Source organism: Pseudophryne corroboree, chromosome 9 (genome assembly GCF_028390025.1).
Source record: "Pseudophryne corroboree isolate aPseCor3 chromosome 9, aPseCor3.hap2, whole genome shotgun sequence".
NCBI lineage: Eukaryota > Metazoa > Chordata > Amphibia > Anura > Myobatrachidae > Pseudophryne > Pseudophryne corroboree.
Window position 1 is genome coordinate 358,949,715 of NC_086452.1, and position 27,568 is coordinate 358,977,282.

At 44.8% G+C, this 27,568-nt stretch overlaps 1 protein-coding gene across 1 annotated transcript in view; it reads left to right on the forward strand.

Annotated features, from left to right (window-relative positions):
• Window positions 1–27,568, forward strand: part of CACNA1I (calcium voltage-gated channel subunit alpha1 I) — a 699,757-nt gene that overhangs the window by 209,608 nt on the left and 462,581 nt on the right. The window lies entirely within an intron of this gene.

Sequence of the window (27,568 nt, forward strand, 5' to 3'; positions counted from 1 at the left end):
TGGACCCCCTTCAGCTCTATGTCTGTCATATAGTGTATTTGTACTTTTATTTGACATAATAGTGGAGTCAGTACATACTGCTATGAAATGTCCTGTTGGATTTCTTGGTAACTTTATGAGGGCTTTCAATTTGTGTTTAATAACTTGGCTTGTCAGACCTGGAGCTAAGGGTGTCCACTACATGTTCCACCCCCTCTCTCTGTATTATTGTACTGTCTGTCTGTCCATACTGTACTTCTTCTCTCAGGGCCAATTCTGCCTTTAGTTCTCCATCTCATCGCCTGTCTTTCTCCGACCAATCAGCGGCTTGCCTTTGTTACTAAGCCCCGCCCATTCCATGCGTCTTCGTCCAATTGTGTCACGTAAGTGCTTGATTCTTTTATGTATCTTAATGTTTCTCTCAGCTGGTTGTTTTCACTGCTTCAAATACATTGTGCCTTCCATTTTCAGAATTAAGAGTTACTGTCATTACACAGTGTTTTGTAGATTTACTGCAGGGACAGGCAACCTCTGCACTGTAGTTGTTGTTGGACAATATTTCCCATAATGCTCAGTCAGCAGCTAGATTGTCAAAGAATTTTTATTTCTGATATAGTCGGTCTCAGGAAAAAAGTTCAATTAACTTGTAGGGTTGCCAGATCACTTGCAATGGTATAGAGGCTTTGTTACCTAGGGCTGAATGATTACAGGTTAATACAGTCTATTACAGAGGTATTGGAGATTCTCTCATCACTGGTGTGGATGGTACTCCAGCCACTAGAGAATGATCAGCACACAATGGAACTCTAATGAGACCTGCACGTCGCCAGGGACGTGATTACATCTTATATAATGCGTCTGGAACTGCTAACATAAGAGAGAGATTATGAACAAATTGTATCCAGCGCTCTACTTGTGTGGATAAACGCTGTGGCAGCAAAATTGTGGTGGAGGTTAAACCCAATACCTCTTTAAAGATATATAACATAAGGGTACACAATTGCGCCTGAATATGTGGTGGTAATGGTTGTAATACTAAATGACAAGTATACACTGTATATATGAAGAATTAGTGTATTTATTCTAAAACAAAATGACAGAAAGAGAATAAATAGAAAAAGATGTGAAAAAATAGAAAATTAATACATTAATGAAAGAGTGTATATATATATATATATATATATATATGTATATGAAAGAATTCTATACATATGTATACTTTGGTCCGCAGTCCAGTACAATAGAGTGTGGCGTCCCACCTCGTTTAATTGTGCTCAAACTTCTACCACAATGTGTGGAGGGGTATATACAACACAGTCCCAGAGGAGCTCGTTCAGTAATATATGGGGGTCACGGTCAAAGAGTCTGTTGCAGCAGCTTGATCCTGTCTTGAGAGGGAGGGGGGGTGAGGTGATCTTCTGACGGTGCTAGCAAATGAAGGGGTACCCCAGGTGGCTATGCGGGAGGGATGAGTTGCAGGAGATAGGTAATTATTGGCTCTGGACTCGCCGCTCTCTGACTCGGTCTGTGGCTGCGGAAGGTGCCCGTGTAGACAGGCGTCTGCCGCCGGCCAGATCCGAGGAGTGCGGTCGTGTCTCTGGGGGGGAAAGTGTCACTGACTTCGAGACCCGGAGCGGGACTGTCCGCAGTGCACCTCCCCACTTACAGAGCCCTTACCTTGTTCTTCTGTGCTCGATTCCCAACTTCCGCTGTCACCTTGCTTCCTTGTCAGTCTTGCAGCTTTTCGTCCGGTTTCACTTTCACTTTCCTGTACCTCGCGGTCACGTGACCTGTTCCTGTTCCTCAGCAGTCTTCAGCGCCGTGGGTGATGAATGTGTCCAGAAATAGAGAGCTCTGCTGTGTTGAATATGATTAAGGCAGTCTGTTTGAAACGGTGTCCTGTTAGCTCCTACGCGTGTCGACCTTTCTAGGTCTTCCTCAGGGAGTCTATGAGTGCCATATTCAGTGTGGGCTATTTATGCCCATACTTGCTTATGTCATAGAAAAGGGGGCGTGTTTCTCGAATTATAATGGGGATTTGTTATATAACGACTATACAGACAATCATACAATAAAAAGAATATACAAGGAAAGAATGGGATATAGAAAAACAATAATAGTAATAGTAAACAAAACAAGCAAAAATGATATATGTAAAAGGTATAACGACCATAAAGAATGATTTTTGAGACTGAATCATTAGTGAATATTGGGAAATGATGAGAGTTCGTTTCTGGTGAATTTATTAGTTGTGTGAGAATTTTCTGTTACTACATTTGGAGGTAGTGACAGTCTGTGGTTTGTGGGTTAAAAGTTGATAAATGGGGTTATGGACAATCCGAAGATTATGAATAAAACCTAATTGGGATAAAAAGTGAAAAATTTTGTTATGTAAACACAATATGTTAATATATTATTAATTATTAACCCATTAGTAAAACTTATTGTATGCGGAAAAATTATCTGTGTTTTGGTATATTTCACTGCAAAATTGGTTACATGGTGTAAAATTAAATTTGCTAGGCTCTAATGACTTGACCCACCAAAATGTACGCTAATAGGGCTTGATGGCTTAGCAAATATGAAGCAAATCCATGTACGATATTAGTTCATGATTACTGATCTCACCTCATTGTCTAGATTGAGGCCCCGTGGTTTCAGCGTTTTTAGGGTGTAGATCCACCTCAACTCTTCTTTATTAATTTGTTTAATAAAATCCCCTCCCCTCCAATTGGGTGACACTAGTTTGATCCCCAAGATTTTCATCCCCGCCGGGTTCCTCTCATGTGTTTCTTTGAAGTGATTGGACAAGTTGTGTGTTTCTAGTCCCTTCCTTACATTCCTAATGTGTTCGGATATCCTAGTTTTCAGTGGTCTTACAGTTCTGCCTACATACTGTAGTCGGCATGGGCATTCAATGAGGTATATCACTCCCTTGCTTTGGCAATATTCACTAATGATTCAGTCTCAAAAATCATTCTTTATGGTCGTTATACCTTTTACATATATCATTTTTGCTTGTTTTGTTTACTATTACTATTATTGTTTTTCTATATCCCATTCTTTCCTTGTATATTCTTTTTATTGTATGATTGTCTGTATAGTCGTTATATAACAAATCCCCATTATAATTCGAGAAACACGCCCCCTTTTCTATGACATAAGCAAGTATGGGCATAAATAGCCCACACTGAATATGGCACTCATAGACTCCCTGAGGAAGACCTAGAAAGGTCGACACGCGTAGGAGCTAACAGGACACCGTTTCAAACAGACTGCCTTAATCATATTCAACACAGCAGAGCTCTCTATTTCTGGACACATTCATCACCCACGGCGCTGAAGACTGCTGAGGAACAGGAACAGGTCACGTGACCGCGAGGTACAGGAAAGTGAAAGTGAAACCGGACGAAAAGCTGCAAGACTGACAAGGAAGCAAGGTGACAGCGGAAGTTGGGAATCGAGCACAGAAGAACAAGGTAAGGGCTCTGTAAGTGGGGAGGTGCACTGCGGACAGTCCCGCTCCGGGTCTCGAAGTCAGTGACACTTTCCCCCCCAGAGACACGATCGCACTCCTCGGATCTGGCCGGCGGCAGACGCCTGTCTACACGGGCACCTTCCGCAGCCACAGACCGAGTCAGAGAGCGGCGAGTCCAGAGCCAATAATTACCTATCTCCTGCAACTCATCCCTCCCGCATAGCCACCTGGGGTACCCCTTCATTTGCTAGCACCGTCAGAAGATCACCTCACCCCCCCTCCCTCTCAAGACAGGATCAAGCTGCTGCAACAGACTCTTTGACCGTGACCCCCATATATTACTGAACGAGCTCCTCTGGGACTGTGTTGTATATACCCCTCCACACATTGTGGTAGAAGTTTGAGCACAATTAAACGAGGTGGGACGCCACACTCTATTGTACTGGACTGCGGACCAAAGTATACATATGTATAGAATTCTTTCATATACATATATATATATATATATATATATATATATACACTCTTTCATTAATGTATTAATTTTCTATTTTTTCACATCTTTTTCTATTTATTCTCTTTCTGTCATTTTGTTTTAGAATAAATACACTAATTCTTCATATATACAGTGTATACTTGTCATTTAGTATTACAACCATTACCACCACATATTCAGGCGCAATTGTGTACCCTTATGTTATAAGAGAGAGATTGTTTAGGTTCTTGAAGTGAATAAAAAATGAAAAAGACAAAGCCTGATCTCATGAGAATAGATCCTCCTCAGCTGTCATTAAATGGTCTTCTGGCTCAGCATGCCATGATTTCAGGTACTTTGTATCTATTTCTTTGGCCTTTTCTCTCGCATTTTTTTGTCATCATGTCCATCTACTCGGAGATTGTTTATTCTCAGACTGGCCAGTGTTCTCCCAAAAACATTTTGCTATCCAGTTGGCATCGAGGAGTAGCCGGGTGGGGGCCTTTGTGCAAAAAAGGGGCAAGGCCTCACAGGGAAAGGGCATGCCCACTCAGTATGGCCCCTTATTGCACATTATGTTGTCAAGACTGAGGTTTTGTGAACCCGGTGTTAGTGAAGTCTGTGCGGGCGACTGGAGGATTATATGAATACTACCACTGACCTGGTTTGGGAGTGTTGTGGACTCGGGGTTTCTTCTGGTGACTGGGAAGAGGAACCGCAGTAGAGATGGCCAAATCTAGGTTCTCCTCATGCAGGATTAGGTCGGCAGACAGGAGGCACGCTGAAGGTCTCCTGAAAGACAGAACTGGAAAGGCGCTGATGAATCAGTGAAGATACCAGGTACAACTGCGCTAAAGTGCACTGGGTGCTTGGAGACACTGAGATGCTAGGAGGCGTGGAGGCGCTTGGAGACACTGAGGTACTAGGAGGCACGGAAGTGCTTGGACGCACTGAGGTGCTTGGAGGTACTGGGGTGCGTAGAGACACTGGGGTGCTGGAAGCACGGAGGTGCCGAGGCACGGAGGTACTGAGGCACGGAGGTGCTGGAGGCACGAGATGCTGGAGGCACGAGGTGCTGGAGGCACAGGGGTGCTGGAGGCACGAGGTGCTGGAGGCACGGAGATGCTGGAGGCACGGAGGTGCTGAGGCACGGAGGTGCTGAAAGCACGGAGGTACTGGAGGCACGAGGTGCTGAGTCACGGAGATGCTGGAAGCACGGAGGTGCTGAGGCACAGAGGTACTGAAAGCACGGAGGTACTGGAGGCACGAGGTGCTGAGACACGGAGATGCTGGAAGCACGGAGATGCTGGAAGCACGGAGATGCTGGAGGCACGAGGTGCTGAGGCACGGGGGTGCTGAGGCACGGAGGTGCTGAGGCACCGAGGCACTGAGATGCTGAGGCACGGAGATGCTGAGGCACGGAGATGCTGAGGCACGGAGGCACGAGGATCCAAGACACGGAGATGCTGGAAGCACGGAGATGCTGAGGCACGGAGATGCTGCAGGGATACGGGAGCTCTGGAGATCACAACTACAACAGCAGTAAAGATGAACCACGGCAGCTGTGGTTTTCAGTTGAGACTATGGAATATAATACTGTGCCTTTAAGAAGAACCACTGCAGCTGTGCCTTTACTTTGAGACTCGTGGAAATAGTGATCATCAGTGGCAACACAAAAGTAAACCAAACAGGGTAACAAGGAACAGAGTTTTCACAGGAACTAGAGTATAAAGGTTACCTTTAGGGAGCTCAGCTTGAAGACTCACACATAGCTGTGAGTGTGACACAAGGAACTGGCACAGATTCTAACTCAGTCTCCCAACTTATACTTCCTGGTCCTTGGTGATTGGAGAGCAGGATTAGGTGATGCAGAGTGTCTCAGACTGGCAGAGGATTGGACAACTCTGGTTCAGGTGAACAGTCACTATCATGTGACTACTCTAGACTAGGCTGTGATGTAGAATGAGGCCTAGTAGGCCGAGAGAACACTGAAGCCTGAACTTCAGATTACTGAATTCAGCCTCACACAGGAGATCACCACAGGTGGAGCTAATTAACTATTACCTTTCAGGGAACTCAGGAAAACTCATAGTGCTGACAAGCTGTTTAACTCAGTGAGTAAAAGACACAGGATCCGGGACAGATGGCAGGGGTAAGTCACCAAATATGAAACCTACAGTCAGGATTGTGACATATGTCCACACAGTATGGCCCCTTATTGAACATTATGTCCACACAGTATGGCCCCTTATTGAACATTATGTCCACTCAGTATGGCCCCTTATTTCACATTATGTCCACACAGTATGGCCCCTTATTGAACATTATGGCCACAAAGTATGGCCCCTTATTGCACATTATGCACACATAGTATAGCCCCTTATTGCACATTATGCCCACACAGTATGGCCCCTTAGTCCCCATTATGCCCACACAGTATGGCCACTTATTCCACATTATGCCCACACAATATGGCCCCTTATTCCACATTATGCCCACACAGTATGGTCCCTTATTGCACATTATGCCCACACAGTATGGCACCTTATTGCACATTATACCCACACAGTATGGCCCCTTATTGAACATTATGTCCACATAGTATGGCCCCTTATTGCACATTATACCCACATAGTATGGACCCTTATTATACATTATACCCACACTGTATGGCCCCTTATTCAACATTAAGCCCACACGCTATGGCCACTTATTAAACATTATGTCCACACAGTATGGCCCCTTATTGCACATTATGCCCACACAGTATTGCCCCTTGATCCACATTATGCCCACACAGTATGGTCCCTTATTCAACATTATGCCCACACAGTATGGCACCTTATTGCACATCATGCCCACATAGTATGGCCCCTTATTCCACATTATGGGCCTAATTCAGTAAGGATAGCAAATTCTGCTAATTAGCAGAATTTGCAATCCTTCTGTTCTCATGCTGGGGACCGCCCATCGCAGGACAAGGCCGCCCAGCATACTGACTATCGCCTCCCCCCTTCAACAAGCAGAAATTAAGGATGCTTCCTGCTGGCGCAGCTTAGCTGCACCCGCAGGAGGCTCGCTGCCATGTTTCTGATCATGGCAGCTGCGTGTGACATCATGCTGCCGCCGTGATCACGGCCCATCCACGCCCCCATTCACGCTGCACTGCCCCCCATTTGCGGGCCTCCGCCCCTGCAACGCTCTGTCTCAGCCTAGGAACCGGAGCATTGCCACCCCTTCCCCCTCTGCTCTGCGACCGTCTCTGCCTGTTTGACAGGCTGAGGCGATCACATTTTCTGCACCCCCTCTCGCATAAAATGTGGGTGCATGCGCCCGCATCTTTTTGGAATTTTTGAGGTTGGATCGCACACTGAGGTCCAACCTGAATTAGCCCCAATGCCCACACAGTATGGACCATTATTGAACAGTATGCCCACACAGTATTACCTCTTATTGCACATTTAGCCCACACAGAATGGCCCCTTATTGCACATTACGCCCACATAGTATGGCCCCTTATTGCACATTATGCCCACACAGTATGGCGCCTTATTGCACATTATGCCCACATAATAATGCCCCTTTTACAGTACCATACAGTAGTGCCCCTTATACACCACCCCACAGTAGGGTCCCCCTTTACCTATCTGATACTAAAGAGTGGATTGGGCCTACTGCCAAGCCACTCAACAGGGGCTCAGACTATTGCCTGCCTAACTTAGGGCTCATAAAAGTGACCTGGGACTAATGAACAGAGTCACGTTTACTTGTGGCATAGGCCCTCTGCCTGCCTAACATACCCCACAGGCTTGAGGCCTGACTGCACCAACAGGCTTAAGGCCCGACACCTGTTGGTCTAGGGAAGGGAAGATAAGTTACTGGTGGCTAAGGCCATCTCCCGGTACATTGGGAGAGGCTGCAGTGGGGAGCCTAGTTCAGCTCTTTACTTCCTACCAGCTGCAGCTCCTGATCTTTTGTCCTGGCTAGTGGAAACTTCTTCAGATCTTCAGGAGGTGTCTGCTCCGGATCACCACTGTCACTGAACTGAAGGCTCCGCTTTGTGTTGGCGACTCCACAAGCAGGAGGAACTATGATGCGCAGAGCAATGATTGGTTTGCTGCGGCTGCCTGTGATTGGCTGCCTGTTCATGAACCAGGAACGGTGCCAAATTTAACGGGTGCTGCCCACAACCTGGCTCTTAAAGATAGCAGCAGCTGAATGTCAGTGAAGCACAACTTCTGCACGCAGCAGGGTAATTTTAATGGGCAGACCGCCCAAGACATAAAGCATGAGGAGAACAATGCTGGCTATATCACATCCTGCAGGAACCCTCGTAGGCTTCAAACTTAAGTGGGTATCACTGACAATCATTCTACATAAATAAGGAATATATTTTCTACTTCTTTCCTAAAGTACGCTTATGCTTAGTGACAATAAAGTACTTAATGGTGCAATTTATCATTGCTGGACAGCGTATACAGTACAATAAGAGGCTGTATGGGTGATTTTTTTTTTTCCCTGTTAAAAACTCCTTCCCCACTGTTGTCAGGGAGAGATCTCTATCCAGCAGACAATGGGGCAGATGTATTAACCTGGAGAAGACATAAGGAAGTGATAAACCAGTGATAAGTGCAAGATGATAAACACAGCAGCCAATAAGCTCCAATATGTAAATTAACAGGAGCTGATTGGCTGGTGCGTTTATCACCTTGCACTTATCACTGGTTTATCACTTCCTTATGCCTTCTCCAGGTTAATACATCTGCCCCAATATTTTAAAATATGGGGGGAGATGTATTAAGCAGTGAAAAGAGTGGAAAAGTGGATTCGTGGAGAAGACAGCATAGCAAACCTACCATTATTTTATAGACTGTAGTTGATAAATGCTACCTTGAAACTGATTGATTGCTATGGACAACTTCACTTGTCAACTCCACTCATTTCTCTGCTTGATAATCTCTCCCTGCATCCTATAGGATACAATGGCATTAGATAACAGGCCAGCTTCAAATATCTAAGGGGGAGATTTATTAACTCTTGGAGATAGATAAAGTAGAGAAGTTGTCCATACCAACCAATCAGTTTACAGGCTGTCTTAGAAAAATGACAGTTGCAATTAGCAACTTCTCCCCTTTATATCTCTCCAAGATTTGATAACTCTCCCACGGAGTTTTGCGGAGCTTGGTAGTGTAGATTGATCCAGGCCACAATGCACGTTGTGGAAAATGGGGACGTGGGTATCTATCATTGATATGTCATGCATTCTGCCTTTGGTAAATGACAGTTTGCATATACTGGAGCTGAATCTTCTGTAGATTTGAATACAGCTACAACATTGTGCTACAGTGAGAACATATTAGATTAATAAACAGATGATCACAGTAGATTCAATTACTTAGAAATATTTTTAATAGAGTTGGTATTAAATTTAATTCTGCGGCCAGTTGTGCTATGAGTTTGCATTTGATTAGCTCTATTGTGAATGGAAAGGGCAATCACAGAACTATGCCAGACCCTACATTGTTAGAAAGCAGACCAATTCACTCCTTTAATGCATCACATTTATTTGATGAATTACAGCTGAACTTTTTGTTCCCATTGTTATTGCCATGTAAAAGGTACCTTGGAGTAATTATTTATCATCAGAAACTAATGTCATGTGCAAGGTCGCCATTTAAATGGAAACATAAAAAACACGTGCGGCATGGCAGCATTGTAATTAGCATCCATCTATTGTGAACATTTGCATAGAATACACAGTACTGCAGGTATACATGTGAATTCATTGCAATTTGGCATTTGTGTTTAATTTCTGTGTCAGTTCTCTGAAACTGGCAAAACTAGTGATGCCATTGCATTGCAATACAAAAGTTTGGATGGCAAAGTGTGACAGGATAGAGCCTGATGAAAGTTTTATCATTAAAACTGAAAGGTTGATGGTTCAAATGGTGCCAGTTGCCTAAATCTACTTTTCACACTGAAGACCTGTGAGTGCCGCCATACAGACATGTGATATATTTTCTACTGAGGTGGAGTTGGAGGGCACCTAGGAAATATCTGCTGCAAGATTTGAGTGCCGGCATTTGTCAAACATATATATATATATTAGAGATGAGCGGGTTCGGTTTCTCTGAAACCGAACCCGCACGAACTTCATGTTTTTTTTACGGGTCCGAGCAGACTCGGATCCTCCCGCCTTGCTCGGTTAACCCGAGCGCGCCCGAACGTCATCATGACGCTGTCGGATTCTCGCGAGACTCGGATTCTATATAAGGAGCCGCGCGTCGCCGCCATTTTCACACGTGCATTGAGATTGATAGGGAGAGGACGTGGCTGGCGTCCTCTCCATTAGAAATTAGATTAGAAGAGAGAGAGAGATTGTGCAGAGTCAGACAGAGTTTACCACAGTGACCAGTGCAGTTGTTGTTAGTTAACTTTTATTTATTTTAATATAATATATCCGTTCTCTGCTATATCCGTTCTCTGCCTGAAAAAAAACGATACACAGCAGCAGCCAGTCACACAGTGTGACTCAGTCTGTGTGCACTCAGCTCAGCCCAGTGTGCTGCACATCAATGTATAAAAGGCAAAGCTTATAATAATTGTGGGGGAGACTGGGGAGCACTGCAGGTTGTTATAGCAGGAGCCCCCAGGAGTACATAATATTATATTAATTTAAAATTAAACAGTGCACACTTTTGCTGCAGGAGTGCCACTGCCAGTGTGACTAGTGGTGACCAGTGCCTGACCACCAGTATAGTAGTATATTGTTGTATGTATTGTATACTATCTCTTTATCAACCAGTCTATATTAGCAGCAGACACAGTACAGTGCGGTAGTTCACGGCTGTGGCTACCTCTGTGTCGGCAGTCGGAACTCGGCAGGCAGTCCGTCCATCCATAATTGTATTACAATATATACCACCTAACCGTGGTATTTTTTTTTCTTTCTTTATACCGTCGTCATAGTGTCATACTAGTTGTTACGAGTATACTACTATCTCTTTATCAACCAGTGTACAGTGCGGTAGTTCACGGCTGTGGCTACCTCTGTGTCGGCAGTCGGCAGGCAGTCCGTCCATCCATAATTGTATTATTATTATAATATATACCACCTAACCGTGGTTTTTTTTTCATTCTTTATACCGTCATAGTGTCATACTAGTTGTTACGAGTATACTACTATCTCTTTATCAACCAGTGTACAGTGCGGTAGTTCACGGCTGTGGCTACCTCTGTGTCGGCAGTCGGCAGGCAGTCCGTCCATCCATAATTGTATTATTATTATAATATATACCACCTAACCGTGGTTTTTTTTTCATTCTTTATACCGTCGTCATAGTGTCATACTAGTTGTTACGAGTATACTACTATCTCTTTATCAACCAGTGTACAGTGCGGTAGTTCACGGCTGTGGCTACCTCTGTGTCGGCAGTCGGCAGGCAGTCCGTCCATCCATAATTGTATTATTATTATAATATATACCACCTAACCGTGGTTTTTTTTTCATTCTTTATACCGTCGTCATAGTGTCATACTAGTTGTTACGAGTATACTACTATCTCTTTATCAACCAGTGTACAGTGCGGTAGTTCACGGCTGTGGCTACCTCTGTGTCGGCAGTCGGCAGGCAGTCCGTCCATCCATAATTGTATTATTATTATAATATATACCACCTAACTGTGGTATTTTTTTTTCTTTCTTTATACCGTCGTCATAGTGTCATACTAGTTGTTACGAGTATACTACTATCTCTTTATCAACCAGTGTACAGTGCGGTAGTTCACGGCTGTGGCTACCTCTGTGTCGGCAGTCGGCAGGCAGTCCGTCCATCCATAATTGTATTATTATTATAATATATACCACCTAACCGTGGTTTTTTTTTCATTCTTTATACCGTCGTCATAGTGTCATACTAGTTGTTACGAGTATACTACTATCTCTTTATCAACCAGTGTACAGTGCGGTAGTTCACGGCTGTGGCTACCTCTGTGTCGGCAGTCGGCAGGCAGTCCGTCCATCCATAATTGTATTATTATTATAATATATACCACCTAACTGTGGTATTTTTTTTTCTTTCTTTATACCGTCGTCATAGTGTCATACTAGTTGTTACGAGTATACTACTATCTCTTTATCAACCAGTGTACAGTGCGGTAGTTCACGGCTGTGGCTACCTCTGTGTTGGCAGTCGGCAGGCAGTCCGTCCATCCATAATTGTATTATTATTATAATATATACCACCTAACCGTGGTTTTTTTATACCACCTAACCGTGGCAGTCCGTCCATAATTGTATACTAGTATCCAATCCATCCATCTCCATTGTTTACCTGAGGTGCCTTTTAGTTCTGCCTATAAAATATGGAGAACAAAAAAGTTGAGGTTCCAAAATTAGGGAAAGATCAAGATCCACTTCCACCTCGTGCTGAAGCTGCTGCCACTAGTCATGGCCGAGACGATGAAATGCCAGCAACGTCGTCTGCCAAGGCCGATGCCCAATGTCATAGTACAGAGCATGTCAAATCCAAAACACCAAATATCAGAAAAAAAAGGACTCCAAAACCTAAAATAAAATTGTCGGAGGAGAAGCGTAAACTTGCCAATATGCCATTTACCACACGGAGTGGCAAGGAACGGCTGAGGCCCTGGCCTATGTTCATGGCTAGTGGTTCAGCTTCACATGAGGATGGAAGCACTCAGCCTCTCGCTAGAAAACTGAAAAGACTCAAGCTGGCAAAAGCACCGCAAAGAACTGTGCGTTCTTTGAAATCCCAAATCCACAAGGAGAGTCCAATTGTGTCGTTTGCGATGCCTGACCTTCCCAACACTGGACGTGAAGAGCATGCGCCTTCCACTATTTGCATGCCCCCTGCAAGTGCTGGAAGGAGCACCCGCAGTCCAGTTCCTGATAGTCAGATTGAAGATGTCAGTGTTGAAGTACACCAGGATGAGGAGGATATGGGTGTTGCTGGCGCTGGGGAGGAAATTGACCAGGAGGATTCTGATGGTGAGGTGGTTTGTTTAAGTCAGGCACCCGGGGAGACACCTGTTGTCCGTGGGAGGAATATGGCCGTTGACATGCCAGGTGAAAATACCAAAAAAATCAGCTCTTCGGTGTGGAGGTATTTCACCAGAAATGCGGACAACAGGTGTCAAGCCGTGTGTTCCCTTTGTCAAGCTGTAATAAGTAGGGGTAAGGACGTTAACCACCTCGGAACATCCTCCCTTATACGTCACCTGCAGCGCATTCATAATAAGTCAGTGACAAGTTCAAAAACTTTGGGTGACAGCGGAAGCAGTCCACTGACCAGTAAATCCCTTCCTCTTGTAACCAAGCTCACGCAAACCACCCCACCAACTCCCTCAGTGTCAATTTCCTCCTTCCCCAGGAATGCCAATAGTCCTGCAGGCCATGTCACTGGCAAGTCTGACGAGTCCTCTCCTGCCTGTGATTCCTCCGATGCATCCTTGCGTGTAACGCCTACTGCTGCTGGCGCTGCTGTTGTTGCCGCTGGGAGTCGATGGTCATCCCAGAGGGGAAGTCGTAAGCCCACTTGTACTACTTCCAGTAAGCAATTGACTGTTCAACAGTCCTTTGCGAGGAAGATGAAATATCACAGCAGTCATCCTACTGCAAAGCGGATAACTGAGTCCTTGACAACTATGTTGGTGTTAGACGTGCGTCCGGTATCCGCCGTTAGTTCACAGGGAACTAGACAATTTATTGAGGCAGTGTGCCCCCGTTACCAAATACCATCTAGGTTCCACTTCTCTAGGCAGGCGATACCGAGAATGTACACGGACGTCAGAAAAAGACTCACCAGTGTCCTAAAAAATGCAGTTGTACCCAATGTCCACTTAACCACGGACATGTGGACAAGTGGAGCAGGGCAGGGTCAGGACTATATGACTGTGACAGCCCACTGGGTAGATGTATGGACTCCCGCCGCAAGAACAGCAGCGGCGGCACCAGTAGCAGCATCTCGCAAACGCCAACTCTTTCCTAGGCAGGCTACGCTTTGTATCACCGCTTTCCAGAATACGCACACAGCTGAAAACCTCTTACGGCAACTGAGGAAGATCATCGCGGAATGGCTTACCCCAATTGGACTCTCCTGTGGATTTGTGGCATCGGACAACGCCAGCAATATTGTGTGTGCATTAAATATGGGCAAATTCCAGCACGTCCCATGTTTTGCACATACCTTGAATTTGGTGGTGCAGAATTTTTTAAAAAACGACAGGGGCGTGCAAGAGATGCTGTCGGTGGCCAGAAAAATTGCGGGACACTTTCGGCGTACAGGCACCACGTACAGAAGACTGGAGCACCACCAAAAACTACTGAACCTGCCCTGCCATCATCTGAAGCAAGAAGTGGTAACGAGGTGGAATTCAACCCTCTATATGCTTCAGAGGTTGGAGGAGCAGCAAAAGGCCATTCAAGCCTATACAATTGAGCACGATATAGGAGATGGAATGCACCTGTCTCAAGTGCAGTGGAGAATGATTTCAACGTTGTGCAAGGTTCTGATGCCCTTTGAACTTGCCACACGTGAAGTCAGTTCAGACACTGCCAGCCTGAGTCAGGTCATTCCCCTCATCAGGCTTTTGCAGAAGAAGCTGGAGGCATTGAAGAAGGAGCTAACACGGAGCGATTCCGCTAGGCATGTGGGACTTGTGGATGCAGCCCTTAATTCGCTTAACAAGGATTCACGGGTGGTCAATCTGTTGAAATCAGAGCACTACATTTTGGCCACCGTGCTCGATCCTAGATTTAAAGCCTACCTTGGATCTCTCTTTCCGGCAGACACAGGTCTGCTGGGGTTGAAAGACCTGCTGGTGACAAAATTGTCAAGTCAAGCGGAACGCGACCTGTCAACATCTCCTCCTTCACATTCTCCCGCAACTGGGGGTGCGAGGAAAAGGCTCAGAATTCCGAGCCCACCCGCTGGCGGTGATGCAGGGCAGTCTGGAGCGACTGCTGATGCTGACATCTGGTCCGGACTGAAGGACCTGACAACGATTACGGACATGTCGTCTACTGTCACTGCATATGATTCTCTCAACATTGATAGAATGGTGGAGGATTATATGAGTGACCGCATCCAAGTAGGCACGTCACACAGTCCGTACTTATACTGGCAGGAAAAAGAGGCAATTTGGAGGCCCTTGCACAAACTGGCTTTATTCTACCTAAGTTGCCCTCCCACAAGTGTGTACTCCGAAAGAGTGTTTAGTGCCGCCGCTCACCTTGTCAGCAATCGGCGTACGAGGTTACATCCAGAAAATGTGGAGAAGATGATGTTCATTAAAATGAATTATAATCAATTCCTCCGCGGAGACATTGACCAGCAGCAATTGCCTCCACAAAGTACACAGGGAGCTGAGATGGTGGATTCCAGTGGGGACGAATTGATAATCTGTGAGGAGGGGGATGTACACGGTGATATATCGGAGGGTGAAGATGAGGTGGACATCTTGCCTCTGTAGAGCCAGTTTGTGCAAGGAGAGATTAATTGCTTCTTTTTTGGGGGGGGTCCAAACCAACCCGTCATATCAGTCACAGTCGTGTGGCAGACCCTGTCACTGAAATGATGGGTTGGTTAAAGTGTGCATGTCCTGTTTTGTTTATACAACATAAGGGTGGGTGGGAGGGCCCAAGGATAATTCCATCTTGCACCTCTTTTTTCTTTTCTTTTTCTTTGCATCATGTGCTGATTGGGGAGGGTTTTTTGGAAGGGACATCCTGCGTGACACTGCAGTGCCACTCCTAGATGGGCCCGGTGTTTGTGTCGGCCACTAGGGTCGCTTATCTTTCTCACACAGTCAGCTACCTCATTGCGCCTCTTTTTTTCTTTGCGTCATGTGCTGTTTGGGGAGGGTTTTTTGGAAGGGACATCCTGCGTGACACTGCAGTGCCACTCCTAGATGGGCCCGGTGTTTGTGTCGGCCACTAGGGTCGCTTATCTTACTCACACAGCGACCTCGGTGCAAATTTTAGGACTAAAAATAATATTGTGAGGTGTGATGTGTTCAGAATAGGCTGAAAATGAGTGTAAATTATGTTTTTTGAGGTTAATAATACTTTGGGATCAAAATTACCCCCAAATTCTATGATTTAAGCTGTTTTTTAGGGTTTTTTGAAAAAAACACCCGAATCCAAAACACACCCGAATCCGACAAAAAAAATTCGGTGAGGTTTTGCCAAAACGCGGTCGAACCCAAAACACGGCCGCGGAACCGAACCCAAAACCAAAACACAAAACCCGAAAAATTTCAGGCGCTCATCTCTAATATATATATATATACACATACATTTACAGTATGTCATGTGAGATCATGAAAAAATAGGTACCTGTTCTAACATGCTTTTTAAGATAGTAGAAAAATTACCATTTTTTTTCCTGTATATGGTCGTAGGAATTACTTTGAAGTAGAGATGTGCACCGGAAATTTTTTCGGGTTTTGTGTTTTGGTTTTGGATTTGGTTCCGTGGCCGTGTTTTGGATTCGGACGCGTTTTGGCAAAACCTCCCTTAAAATTTTTTGTTGGATTCGGGTGTGTTTTGGATTTGGGTGTTTTTTTTCCAAAAAACCCTCAAAAACAGCTTAAATAATAGAATTTGGGGGTAATTTTGATCCTATAGTATTATTAACCTCAATAACCATAATTTCCACTCATTTCCAGTCTATTCTCAACACCTCACACCTCACAATACTATTTTTAGTCCTAAAATTTGCACCAAGGTCGCTGGATGACTAAGCTAAGCGACACAAGAGGGCGGCACAAACACCTGGCCCATCTAGGAGTGGCACTGCAGTGTCAGACAGTATGGCACTTAAAAAAATTGGCCCCAAACAGCACATGATGCAAAGAAAAGAGAAAAAGAGGTGAACTGAGGTCGCTAGACGGCTAAGCTAAGCGACACAAACACCTCAATATCACAGGAATTATTTGTTCTAATCAATGGTATTATTGGTCCAAATCACTGGAAGAAAATGACAAAATCACAGGAATTATTCGTTCTAATCAATGGTATTATTGGTCCAAATCACTGGAAGAAAATGACAAACTCACAGGAATTTTTCGTTCTAATCAATGGTATTATTGGTCCAAATCACTGGAAGAAAATTACAAAATCACAGGAATTATTCGTTCTAATCAATGGTATTATTGGTCCAAATCACTGGAATTAAATGGCAGTAATGTCGGGAATTATATCAAATGGCAGTACCACTGGACATATACGGAAGTGTCAGACAGGATGGCACTTAAAAAAATAGTCCCCAAACAGCACACGATGCAAAGAAAAGAGAAAAAGAGGTGCACTGTGGTCGCTGGACAGCTAAGCTAAGCGACATAAACACCTTAATATCACAGGAATTATTTGTTCTAATCAATGTTATTATTGGTCCAAATCACTGGAAGAAAATGACAAAATCACAGGAATTATTCGTTCTAATCAATGGTGTTATTGGTCCAAATCACTGGAAGAAAATGACAAAATCACAGGAATTATTCGTTCTAATCAATGGTATTATTGGTCCAAATCACTGGAAGAAAATGACAAAATCACAGGAATTATTCGTTCTAATCAATGGTGTTATTGGTCCAAATCACTGGAAGAAAATGACAAAATCACAGGAATTATTCGTTCTAATCAATGGTGTTATTGGTCCAAATCACTGGAAGAAAATGACAAAATCACAGGAATTATTTGTTCTAATCAATGGTATTATTGGTCCAAATAACTGGAAGAAAATGACAAAATCACTGGAATCATTTGGCAAGATCACTGTAATTAATAATTAATTATAAATCACTGATATTAATTGGTAAAATCTCGCTATCGCCTGCCTAGTGAAGTGGAATCTAGATGGGATTTTGTACCGGGGACACAATAACTTCATCAATTGTCTAAATCCCAATGCACTAATGGCAGAAAACGGGCGCACGTCTAACAGCGCACTGATTATACTGAGAACTGATTATACTGATCAATCACTGATTATACTGAGCACTGATTTTACTGAGCACTGATGATACTACGGAGAACTGACACTGAGCAGCGAGAACAGCACTGGTCTATTGAACTGTAGTGTACTGGTCACCACAATGCTGCACTGTACCACTATATATACTGCTCACAACAATGCAGCACAGATATGGATACTTGCAGTGACACAGAGCTGCAAGATACAGCAATGGCCTACTGTACTGTACAACTATATACTGTTGGTCACCAAAATGCTGCATTGTACTACTATATATATATACTGCTCACAACAATGCAGCACAGATATGGAATGGATACTTGAAGTGACATGGAGCTGCAAGATACAGCAATGGCCTACTGTACTGTACAACTATATACTGTTGGTCAACAAAATGCTGCACTGTACTACTATGTATACTGCTCACAACAATGCAGCACAGATATGGATACTTGAAGTGACACGGAGCTGCACGATACAGCAATGGCCTACTGTACTGTACAACTATATACTGTTGGTCACCAAAATGCTGCACTGTACTACTATATATACTGCTCACAACAATGCAGCACAGATATGGATACTTGAAGTGACACGGAGCTGCAAGATACAGCAATGGCCTACTGTACTGTACAACTATATACTGTTGGTCACCAAAATGCTGCACTGTACTACTATATATACTGCTCACAACAATGCAGCACAGATATGGATACTTGAAGTGACACAGAGCTGCAAGATACAGCAATGGCCTACTGTACTGTACAACTATAAACTGTTGGTCACCAAAATGCTGCACTGTACTACTATATATACTGCTCACAACAATGCAGCACAGATATGGATACTTGAAGTGACACGGAGCTGCAAGATACAGCAATGGCCTACTGTACTATACAACTATATACTGTTGGTCACCAAAATGCTGCACTGTACTACTATATTATATATACTGCTCACAACAATGCAGCATAGATATGGAATGGATACTTAAAGTGACACAGAGCTGCAAGATACAGCAATGGCCTACTGTACTATACAACTATATACTGTTGGTCACCAAAATGCTGCACTGTACTACTATATATACTGCTCACAACAATGCAGCACAGATATGGATACTTGAAGTGACACGGAGCTTCAAGATACAGCAATGGCCTACTGTACTGTACAACTATATACTGTTGGTCACCAAAATGCTGCACTGTACTACTATATATATATACTGCTCACAACAATGCAGCACAGATATGGAATGGATACTTGAAGTGACACGGAGCTGCAAGATACAGCAATGGCCTACTGTACTGTACTATACTGGTGGTCGCCGAAATGCTGCACTGTACTACTATATAGTATACTGCTCACACAATAATGCAGCAGATATTGAGCACTGATCAGGATACTGTCTAGAACTGAGTCTGACACGGATCAGCAAGATACAGCAATGGCCTACTGTACTGTACTACTATTATATACTGGTGGTCCCCACAATGCAGCACACTGAGCACAGATATTTGCAGCACACTGAGCACAGATATGGAGCATTTCAGGGAGAGAACGTAGCCATGTCCTCTCCGTTCAATCTCCAATGCACGAGTGAAAATGGCGGCGATGCGCGGCTCTTTATATGGAATATGAATCTCGCAAGAATCTGACAGCGGGATGATGACGTTCGGCCTCGTTCGGGTTAACCGAGCAAGGCTGGAAGATCCGAGGCTGCCTCGGACCCGTGTAAAATACCTGAAGTTCGGGGGGGTTCGGATCTCGACGAACCGAACCCGCTCATCTCTACTTTGAAGATATGTAAATTTTTCATACAAAGGATAACTGTGGTAAAATGCGCAAGTTATTGTACAGAGGGTGAACATTATTGTATTAGGTCAATACACATATGGCAGAGGTCAGTGGGAGTTGGTGTTGAGGTTACAATATCACGTCATTTTCCATTTATAAAGCTACATTTTTACACAATGCAGTTTTTGTATATTATTAAACTACATTTGCTCTAATTGTATTTCTGCATATTACTGCCTAATCGCAAAAATATATTAAAATAAATATATTCTCAAAAACATGTTAACGTCTGCTGCAATTATATGCAAATTTAATAACCCTGAATTAAACAAGAGATGTTACAGCTGTTTTATTATATTATTTATTTAATTTTGGCCATGGTGAAATAAAGCAGTAACAGAGTAACAGCAAAATGAATGTATGAAAGGTTAGTCTGCCTGCATCGCCCCAGCCCACCCCAGACACAATTATGCTAAATTTAGGAGACACTCAGACACTTTTGTGAGCTGGTGATGGGAGTGCATCCATCACATCTATACAGAGAACCCTGGTGGAGAAAAAGGACTTCAGCTACTTCCAAATAAATTAAAAGGTATGAATCATTGAATAGAACTTTATTTCTTATGACCAGCCCTGAGAGTATAAATCATAAAGCCTACAAGAAGGACCACCTTTCTGTAATGACAAGGTAAAATACAGCCAACGATTTGAACTGCTGTTCTGCAAAATAGGCAATAACATCTGCTTGTTCCAATATCTGGGTACTGTAGGTCCTATACTATGTATACATTCTCACGCCCTATATCAGGGATACGCACCCTGATTCTCCTCTGGGTTTACATTGGTGGCCCTATAACCGCCAAAAGGGCTACACATGACTCTTAATATCAGTAATAGATAAAGGAATAATTAAAAAGAAAAGTAAGAGACACCTATCTTTAAAAAAACAGCATACATTATAAACACCTGTTACAGACTATAACATACAAATCTGACAATAAAGCAGGGAAGATCTGGGGGCCACAGATGAAGGATCAGAGGGCCACCTCTCGTCACTCACTGTCCCGTACCATTATGTTCTCCTTTGTAATGCTCAGTTCCAATTTTTTTTGTAAGAGAATGTATACTTCAGCACCCCCATAAGAGCTTTTGAAATTAAGGGGACATGTTCTCGTGGGAAAAGCCCAGTTGCATTGCCCCTTACACATGATTCCCACCATAGTAGTGCCTCTTACACTGTATACCCACAGTTGTAGTGCCCCTTACACATTATGCCCACTGTTGTAGTGCTACTTACACCTTATGGTTACACTAGTAGTGTCCCTTACACATTATACCCACAGTAGCAATGCCCTTGCACTTTATACCCACTGTTGTAGAACCCCTTACACATTATGCCCACTGTTGTAGTGTCCCTGATATGCACCATGTGCAGCGCCTGCCTGGAGATGCACAGAGCATGCAGTGGTGTTGTCACCGTGCCTAGCACTGCACTGCACTACAGTACTGTGAAGAATCTTAAAATAAACTACTACTCCCAGTAGCCCTTGCTGTCCGGCAGCAAGGGCTTCTGGAAGCGGTAGTTTATTTTGCATTTCTTCACAGTACTGTAGCGGGGTGCGCTTCCAGACATGGCGCAGCAGCACCAACACCACTGCCTGCTCGGTGAGTCTCGAGGCAGGCGATGCTCAGGGGGACATATCAGGTGGGGCCGGTTTTATGCATGTCCTTGGAGCAGCTGAGCCAGGATGAGGGCACCTTCCTCTGTGCTTTGCCCTACTCAGCTGCGTACCCAGAGTATGTGGAAAACTAGATCTGGTAATGCTACAGGCTGTCCTTTAATGTAATTATACATTTAATAACTGTATAGATCAGGTATTGGTATGTTCTACTCATTGTTACATCTCAGTACTACAATACATACAACATGCAGGGAGCAGGGGCATACTAAGACCCAGGGGGCCTGTATATAGCGGGCCACCCTCCTCAAAGCAATGGACCCTTCCACTCTACCATCCCCAGCCAGCTCATTCTTCTTAGTGATATTTGTGAAGATGGGTGATGCACAGAAGATAATGCGGCCATCTTTCTGAAGATATCACTGAAAAGATGGTGCCACCAGCACTCTACATATGGGAGGACTGGCTTGCTGGCACCCAGGAGCCCGTGTGCACTGCACACCCTGTAGCTGTTATAGATAAGCCTATGGGAGATGGGTGACTAATTGTGCACAGTAGCCATATACAGTATATGTATGTATGTATGTATGTATATATATATATATATATATATATATATATAGTTATGCTAGTGCTTATGTTTGCTGTAATAGAAGCTGGGTCATTTCCAGATTCCAGTAACATAATCAATTGCACTGTACGTAAAGATGGGTACACACTAGAGATGAGCGCCTGAAATTTTTCGGGTTTTGTGTTTTGGTTTTGGGTTCGGTTCCGCGGCCGTGTTTTGGGTTCGAACGCGTTTTGGCAAAACCTCACCGAATTTTTTTTGTCGGATTCGGGTGTGTTTTGGATTCGGGTGTTTTTTTCAAAAAACACTAAAAAACAGCTTAAATCATAGAATTTGGGGGTCATTTTGATCCCAAAGTATTATTAACCTCAAAAACCATAATTTACACTCATTTTCAGTCTATTCTGAATACCTCACACCTCACAATATTATTTTTAGTCCTAAAATTTGCACCGAGGTCGCTGTGTGAGTAAGATAAGCGACCCTAGTGGCCGACACAAACACCGGGCCCATCTAGGAGTGGCACTGCAGTGTCACGCAGGATGTCCCTTCCAAAAAACCCTCCCCAAACAGCACATGACGCAAAGAAAAAAAGAGGCGCAATGAGGTAGCTGTGTGAGTAAGATTAGCGACCCTAGTGGCCGACACAAACACCGGGCCCATCTAGGAGTGGCACTGCAGTGTCACGCAGGATGGCCCTTCCAAAAAACCCTCCCCAAACAGCACATGACGCAAAGAAAAAAAGAGGCGCAATGAGGTAGCTGACTGTGTGAGTAAGATTAGCGACCCTAGTGGCCGACACAAACACCGGGCACATCTAGGAGTGGCACTGCAGTGTCACGCAGGATGTCCCTTCCAAAAAACCCTCCCCAAACAGCACATGACGCAAAGAAAAAAAGAGGCGCAATGAGGTAGCTGTGTGAGTAAGATTAGCGACCCTAGTGGCCGACACAAACACCGGGCCCATCTAGGAGTGGCACTGCAGTGTCACGCAGGGTGTCCCTTCCAAAAAACCCACCCCAATCAGCACATGATGCAAAGAAAAAGAAAAGAAAAAAGAGGTGCAAGATGGAATTATCCTTGGGCCCTCCCACCCACCCTTATGTTGTATAAACAAAACAGGACATGCACACTTTAACCAACCCATCATTTCAGTGACAGGGTCTGCCACACGACTGTGACTGATATGACGGGTTGGTTTGGACCCCCCCCAAAAAAGAAGCAATTAATCTCTCCTTGCACAAACTGGCTCTACAGAGGCAAGATGTCCACCTCATCTTCACCCTCCGATATATCACCGTGTACATCCCCCTCCTCACAGATTATCAATTCGTCCCCACTGGAATCCACCATCTCAGCTCCCTGTGTACTTTGTGGAGGCAATTGCTGCTGGTCAATGTCTCCGCGGAGGAATTGATTATAATTCATTTTAATGAACATCATCTTCTCCACATTTTCTGGATGTAACCTCGTACGCCGATTGCTGACAAGGTGAGCGGCGGCACTAAACACTCTTTCGGAGTACACACTTGTGGGAGGGCAACTTAGGTAGAATAAAGCCAGTTTGTGCAAGGGCCTCCAAATTGCCTCTTTTTCCTGCCAGTATAAGTACGGACTGTGTGACGTGCCTACTTGGATGCGGTCACTCATATAATCCTCCACCATTCTATCAATGTTGAGAGAATCATATGCAGTGACAGTAGACGACATGTCCGTAATCGTTGTCAGGTCCTTCAGTCCGGACCAGATGTCAGCATCAGCAGTCGCTCCAGACTGCCCTGCATCACCGCCAGCGGGTGGGCTCGGAATTCTGAGCCTTTTCCTCGCACCCCCAGTTGCGGGAGAATGTGAAGGAGGAGATGTTGACAGGTCGCGTTCCGCTTGACTTGACAATTTTGTCACCAGCAGGTCTTTCAACCCCAGCAGACCTGTGTCTGCCGGAAAGAGAGATCCAAGGTAGGCTTTAAATCTAGGATCGAGCACGGTGGCCAAAATGTAGTGCTCTGATTTCAACAGATTGACCACCCGTGAATCCTTGTTAAGCGAATTAAGGGCTGCATCCACAAGTCCCACATGCCTAGCGGAATCGCTCCGTGTTAGCTCCTCCTTCAATGCCTCCAGCTTCTTCTGCAAAAGCCTGATGAGGGGAATGACCTGACTCAGGCTGGCAGTGTCTGAACTGACTTCACGTGTGGCAAGTTCAAAGGGCATCAGAACCTTGCACAACGTTGAAATCATTCTCCACTGCACTTGAGACAGGTGCATTCCACCTACTATATCGTGCTCAATTGTATAGGCTTGAATGGCCTTTTGCTGCTCCTCCAACCTCTGAAGCATATAGAGGGTTGAATTCCACCTCGTTACCACTTCTTGCTTCAGATGATGGCAGGGCAGGTTCAGTAGTTTTTGGTGGTGCTCCAGTTTTCTGTACGTGGTGCCTGTACGCCGAAAGTGTCCCGCAATTCTTCTGGCCACCGACAGCATCTCTTGCACGGCCCTGTCGTTTTTTTAAAAATTCTGCACCACCAAATTCAAGGTATGTGCAAAACATGGGACGTGCTGGAATTGGCCCAGATTTAATGCACACACAATATTGCTGGCGTTGTCCGATGCCACAAATCCACAGGAGAGTCCAATTGGGGTAAGCCATTCCGCGATGATCTTCCTCAGTTGCCGTAAGAGGTTTTCAGCTGTGTGCGTATTCTGGAAAGCGGTGATACAAAGCGTAGCCTGCCTAGGAAAGAGTTGGCGTTTGCGAGATGCTGCTACTGGTGCCGCCGCTGCTGTTCTTGCGGCGGGAGTCCATACATCTACCCAGTGGGCTGTCACAGTCATATAGTCCTGACCCTGCCCTGCTCCACTTGTCCACATGTCCGTGGTTAAGTGGACATTGGGTACAGCTGCATTTTTTAGGACACTGGTGACTCTTTTTCTGAGGTCTGTGTACATTTTCGGTATCGCCTGCCTAGAGAAATGGAACCTAGATGGTATTTGGTACCGGGGACACAGTACCTCCAACAAGTCTCTAGTTGGCTCTGCAGTAATGATGGATACCGGAACCACGTTTCTCACCACCCAGGATGCCAAGGCCTCAGTTATCCGCTTTGCAGTAGGATGACTGCTGTGATATTTCATCTTCCTCGCAAAGGACTGTTGAACAGTCAATTGCTTACTGGAAGTAGTACAAGTGGGCTTACGACTTCCCCTCTGGGATGACCATCGACTCCCAGCGGCAACAACAGCAGCGCCAGCAGCAGTAGGCGTTACACGCAAGGATGCATCGGAGGAATCCCAGGCAGGAGAGGACTCGTCAGACTTGCCAGTGACATGGCCTGCAGGACTATTGGCATTCCTGGGGAAGGAGGAAATTGACACTGAGGGAGTTGGTGGGGTGGTTTGCGTGAGCTTGGTTACAAGAGGAAGGGATTTACTGGTCAGTGGACTGCTTCCGCTGTCACCCAAAGTTTTTGAACTTGTCACTGACTTATTATGAATGCGCTGCAGGTGACGTATAAGGGAGGATGTTCCGAGGTGGTTAACGTCCTTACCCCTACTTATTACAGCTTGACAAAGGGAACACACGGCTTGACACCTGTTGTCCGCATTTGTGGTGAAATACCTCCACACCGAAGAGCTGATTTTTTTGGTATTTTCACCTGGCATGTCAACGGCCATATTCCTCCCACGGACAACAGGTGTCTCCCTGGGTGCCTGACTTAAACAAACCACCTCACCATCAGAATCCTCCTGGTCAATTTCCTCCCCAGCGCCAGCAACACCCATATCCTCCTCATCCTGGTGTACTTCAACACTGACATCTTCAATCTGACTATCAGGAACTGGACTGCGGGTGCTCCTTCCAGCACTTGCAGGGGGCATGCAAATAGTGGAAGGCGCATGCTCTTCACGTCCAGTGTTGGGAAGGTCAGGCATCGCAAACGACACAATTGGACTCTCCTTGTGGATTTGGGATTTCAAAGAACGCACAGTTCTTTGCGGTGCTTTTGCCAGCTTGAGTCTTTTCAGTTTTCTAGCGAGAGGCTGAGTGCTTCCATCCTCATGTGAAGCTGAACCACTAGCCATGAACATAGGCCAGGGCCTCAGCCGTTCCTTGCCACTCCGTGTGGTAAATGGCATATTGGCAAGTTTACGCTTCTCCTCCGACAATTTTATTTTAGGTTTTGGAGTCCTTTTTTTTCTGATATTTGGTGTTTTGGATTTGACATGCTCTGTACTATGACATTGGGCATCGGCCTTGGCAGACGACGTTGCTGGCATTTCATCGTCTCGGCCATGACTAGTGGCAGCAGCTTCAGCACGAGGTGGAAGTGGATCTTGATCTTTCCCTAATTTTGGAACCTCAACTTTTTTGTTCTCCATATTTTATAGGCAGAACTAAAAGGCACCTCAGGTAAACAATGGAGATGGATGGATTGGATACTAGTATACAATTATGGACGGACTGCCACGGTTAGGTGGTATAAAAAAACCACGGTTAGGTGGTATATATTATAATAATAATACAATTATGGATGGACGGACTGCCTGCCGACTGCCGACACAGAGGTAGCCACAGCCGTGAACTACCGCACTGTACACTGGTTGATAAAGAGATAGTAGTATACTCGTAACAATTAGGATGACACTATGACGGTATAAAGAATGAAAAAAAAACCACGGTTAGGTGGTAGGTATATAATAATAAATAATACAATTCTGGTCGGACGGACTGCCTGCCGTGTGCCGACACAGAGGTAGCCACAGCCGTGAACTACCGCACTGTACACTGGTTGATAAAGAGATAGTAGTATACTCGTAACAATTAGGATGACACTATGACGGTATAAAGAATGAAAAAAAAAACCACGGTTAGGTGGTAGGTATATAATAATAAATAATACAATTCTGGTCGGACGGACTGCCTGCCGTGTGCCGACACAGAGGTAGCCACAGCCGTGAACTACCGCACTGTACACTGGTTGATAAAGAGATAGTAGTATACTCGTAACAATTAGGATGACACTATGACGGTATAAAGAATGAAAAAAAAACCACGGTTAGGTGGTAGGTATATAATAATAAATAATACAATTCTGGTCGGACGGACTGCCTGCCGTGTGCCGACACAGAGGTAGCCACAGCCGTGAACTACCGCACTGTACACTGGTTGATAAAGAGATAGTAGTATACTCGTAACAATTAGGATGACACTATGACGGTATAAAGAATGAAAAAAAAACCACGGTTAGGTGGTAGGTATATAATAATAAATAATACAATTCTGGTCGGACGGACTGCCTGCCGTGTGCCGACACAGAGGTAGCCACAGCCGTGAACTACCGCACTGTACACTGGTTGATAAAGAGATAGTAGTATACTCGTAACAATTAGGATGACACTATGACGGTATAAAGAATGAAAAAAAAACCACGGTTAGGTGGTAGGTATATAATAATAAATAATACAATTCTGGTCGGACGGACTGCCTGCCGTGTGCCGACACAGAGGTAGCCACAGCCGTGAACTACCGCACTGTACACTGGTTGATAAAGAGATAGTAGTATACTCGTAACAATTAGGATGACACTATGAC